General features: G+C 36.5%; 1 long non-coding RNA gene across 1 annotated transcript; it reads right to left on the bottom strand.

Moving 5' to 3' along the window:
* Positions 1 to 2,310: 2,310 nt before the first annotated feature.
* Positions 2,311 to 3,672, bottom strand: LOC106868922 (uncharacterized). The gene is made up of 2 exons (XR_001409355.2): positions 3,438 to 3,672; positions 2,311 to 3,187 (listed from the first exon to the last, which is right to left on the bottom strand). It is a non-coding gene; the product is annotated as an uncharacterized LOC106868922 (long non-coding RNA).
* Between the last annotated feature and the right edge of the window lie 784 nt (positions 3,673 to 4,456).

Below are 4,456 nucleotides of genomic sequence, written 5' to 3'. Positions count from 1 at the left end.
TAAAACTAACGAAAATACCAGATTTTAATTATTCTTCGAATTATATATTTCAAAATATGAACTAAAATAATGAAAGGAAAAAAGACTTTATATGATGATGGTAGTGAAGATACAAAAGAAAGGTGATTTTTTAATTTTTTGTTCTTCCAACAAGCTTTCCCCCCATTAAGATTTACCTTCTTTCGAGTGCATGGTGCAACAAATAATTCATAAATCCCGGCGAAAACAGAGAAAATCCAACTTTTTGGGACAGAGCTTGTTTGGAAAAACTCCGCCATTACGCATCAGTCTTTCGCCGAACGTTTAACAACTGATTCTATTTATTCCATTAGATTCCCGTAAATAATGAAACGGTGCTGGGTGACCAGGGGTAGAGAGACATACAACGAAGGACTTTTCATATTTAGTAACAAATAATCCAATTATGCTTTTATAAAATACAAACAAAAGTCATTTATAAACCGTTTGGGTTTAAAATGGCTACAAATGACTTTCGCCACAATGAAACCATAATTTTCTTTCAACACTCAGACGTTTATTTTGATCTGTTTGACATTTTTGCATGAGTTTTCAAGGTTCAAGAACCCCCCAACATTGTTTATAATTACAACACTATGCCATTATATATATATATATATTATACATAAACACCGTCGCTCATTAAGATCTCTCCTACCTTTTCCAGACGTTCCAACAACACGGCCTTTACTCCAGTCTTGTCCAGACCTCGTTTCTCCAGTTCACTGCGGAGATCCACGACCCTTAAATCTATTAACTTGTCACTGGATATCTCACCACTTGCACTGGCCATGATATAATATATGTAAGTGAATGTCGAGGTTTGTTAATCCAATGGTTTCACGCTGAAGCAAAAAACTTGGTTAGGACGCAATTTACTGTTTCAATATTTTTCTATATAACAGTTATCTCCCTTCTATCCGTGGCGAAGCTACCTTTTGCCAACAGATGGCACAAGCGTCAAGCCTGATACCTGGTATATTCCGAAAAGATTACCACTGTCTCTTTCGTAATTCTTCAAGCTTTCTCCTCTTTTACGGAATTCTACGTTCCTGAAATTTTTTCCACAAGGGGGAAATCGAATCTTGGTGGCTGTCACAAATTTGGACATTTTGAAATGAAGTGAAAATTTTCAAATTTGATATTTCACTATAATTTGTCACGTTGAATCTGAATTGAATCATTTATTGCAGAAAAAAAAAAAAAAGTCAGAAAAATGTTAGAGTGATTCAAAGTTTGATGAAGTGGGTGGCAACAAGTTGACGTAACATATGTAGTGTAATGCTTTGAATGTGTTCATGAAAGCAATCAGCAAGCCAATTGCCCCTGTTTTCCCAATGTAAAAGAATGCCATAAAGTTTGTAGGTGATACAATATATGAGGCTGAAAGATGAGTAGCAGAAGTTTTGAGTAATGTGGTACTGTGACTTAGGCCCACTGATGGTTGTTGTGTTGTTAATTTAGGAACAGGTCAGGGCAGCAAGCCGGCAGTATCTTTAGCACACCAGCAAAATTCTTAGCGACATACCATCTGTCGTAACATTCTGAGTTCAAATTCTGCTAAGGTTGATTTCACTTTTCATCCTTTTGGGGTCGATAAAATTAGTACCAATCAAACACTGGGGTCAACGTAGGTATTTCATGATGATCATTTACAGGGGAAGAATTTAATAGATTGGCACTATCAGTTTATGGCTGCCCTTTATTTTACGATTATGTAAAAACAATTATTTCTTGCACCGTTTCAGGAATTTCAAGGTTTCTTTTTAAAAACAACAACACTCTTGTTATATAGATTTCAAATTTAGGCACAAGGCCAGCAATTTTAGGGGAGAGGTACTTTGATTACATCGACCCGGAAAGGAAGAAAGGCAGAGTTGATGCATGCAGAATTTGAGCTCAGAACATAGAGAATCTAGTCTTTCTCATTCGCAAAATGAGCCCCCCTTTAATTTTGCTCAGATTGCTTTCAATTTTGGTATATCAATGCAACTCTGAATTTTGGTTACGATCAACCAATTACTTTATCTCGTAAATTAAAGAATCTGATGTTATTTGGAATTAAAGTTGAATATGTGGAAACCAAATACTTTTTCATCTGATGTCCAGGCTGGATAATTAGTCACATCCATCTCACAAGCCCAGGAGAAAAACCTGCAAATGTTATTATGGACGCTCTCCCTTCTAACTAATAAATTAAAATAGATAAATTGATATATAAAATAAAATGGAAAAAACAAGAGAGGAAAGATAAAGATGTAAAAAAAAAAAATGATAACATCAACAACATCCTTTATATATTTTACAGCAAATAAAATTTATTTCTCCATATATTACATTCTATGTGGTCTCTTGTACTTTGTTATAACAGTCTGTTGTTGCTCTTCTTTCCTGCTCCCCCACTTTCATCAATACAGTCTATTTGTTCTCTCTTCCACTCACTTCTCTCTCATTTATTACATTCAACTGCATGAAGGAGGAGGAAGAATGTTAGGAAATAAAATATAGCAACACATACATAGGAAATAAATACATTAAGACAGTAAAAATAGTGGGTAGAGATTGTGATATAGAGAAGACAGTGTATGCGTGGTGTGTGTGTGTATGTGTTATATGTTAAATATGATAAATATAAACAGAAAGAATGATGAGATGTCCAAGAACTGAAGAGAAAATAACAACTGGAATGGAGAATATGTGACAGTAAAGGAAGGTTTTATTCTGTGTCTCAAATTCCATCTGCTCTTCCGAGACAAACACCCTGCTCTGACTTCCATCTCCAACTGTAACAAAGTCCTCAGTTTGAGTTTCACACAAGCCTCAATCTTTTAAGCATCAAAACAAGGCTCTTGCATTCGACCACCCATGTTATTACCACCAAAATTACCACCACCATGCGTATTCATCATCATCCCACCCTGTGACTGAGAGCTGCTAAACATGTTACCAGGTCTCAAGTTCTGCCCCATCCCTTCATTGTTACCGGGTCTACCATTGTCAGCAAATGCTCCTGTGGCATTACGGCCAGTTGTGTTCATGGACTCCCCAAGCCACCGGCCATTGGATCGGTTCATGCTGCTGTTGCCAATGTTTCCATGCATGTGGGACCAGTTGTCCACTTTCCTATCTACACTGCTGGAACCCCAAGGTCTCTGGTCAGGTCCACCAACTGAAAGGAAGAAAATATAATTTTAAAATAGAACAATGAGAGATGACTAAAAAAGCAAAAGGTTCGTGAATATACAGACAGAGATATGGAAAAGAATATGGCTGAGGGGATGTACTAAGAAACATCAACTAACGAGAGCTAGAGAATGATATATATATCTATGCAGAGGAAAGGACACAACTGGAGAAAGGGAAAGAGAAATAGACAGTTTCAGATTAATATATACAGTGAGAAAACAATGAAAACTCACCAGGAGAACTTCTCACTCGGCCTAATCTATCATGAGCTGAAATATTTCGTCTGTCAGAATCTCGTCCTTGATCAGAGCCAATGAATCTTTCTCGACTTAGTCCTGTATCTCTTCTGAATTCATAGGGTATCCTGAAAATAGAGGTAAATTAAACACAAAGGGTAGAAAATTATCTCAACACAGATGTCTTCAGAAATCTATTCTATATATAATACTTTGATATCCTTATGGAAGTTGGTGTATACACCAATATTAAGCTATGTGACTATTGAGTGGATTTCACTGAGGTACACAAGGGTCTTGCGGTGATATTAAACAACAGATTAAGTGTACATTCAGTATACAAAGAGTATCAATTCCTCTAGTAGTGTCAGAGAGCACTGGTGCTGTCAAGTAATATCAGGTGGTTTCTTTTTAGCCAACACACACACGTGATGACAGCTGTTCAGGCATTGAGTGACCATAACCAACACCTATCACTCTTTTACTCTTTTACTTGTTTCAGTCATTTGACTGCAGCCATGCTGGAGCACCACCTTTAGTCGAGCAAATCGACCCCAGGACTTATTCTTTGTAAGCCTAGTACTTATTCTATCGGTCCCTTTTGCTGAACCGCTAAGTTACGGGGGACGTAGACATACCACCATCGGTTGTCAAGAACTTTAAAGAGTATCATATTTGATGTGGCATACTTTACAAATTTTGCAAAGGCAATAGTGCAACATAAGCAATAAAAACTTTATACACCGTATACCCTGATGGAGTGAGTGTACCATAATGACAGTGATGGCTTAACAAATTTAAGAATGGTGATATCACTGATGAAAATATCAATCAGGAAGATCAACTGTTCTTGGTGATGATACAGTAAAAGCAGTAATTGAGGGGTTGTATCAAAGACTCAGATATGAAATTTTATGAACTTTGTCAAGAATATCTTAAAAATCTGGAAAAGTTTATAGAGAAGGAATTAGTATTTAACTAAAATACCTCATGAAAACCACAACATTACTTTTCAG

This window comes from Octopus bimaculoides, chromosome 17, assembly GCF_001194135.2.
Source record: "Octopus bimaculoides isolate UCB-OBI-ISO-001 chromosome 17, ASM119413v2, whole genome shotgun sequence".
Lineage (NCBI taxonomy): Eukaryota > Metazoa > Mollusca > Cephalopoda > Octopoda > Octopodidae > Octopus > Octopus bimaculoides.
The sequence above is the reverse complement of the archived record's forward strand: the minus strand, read 5'-3'. Positions and strand labels throughout refer to the sequence as shown.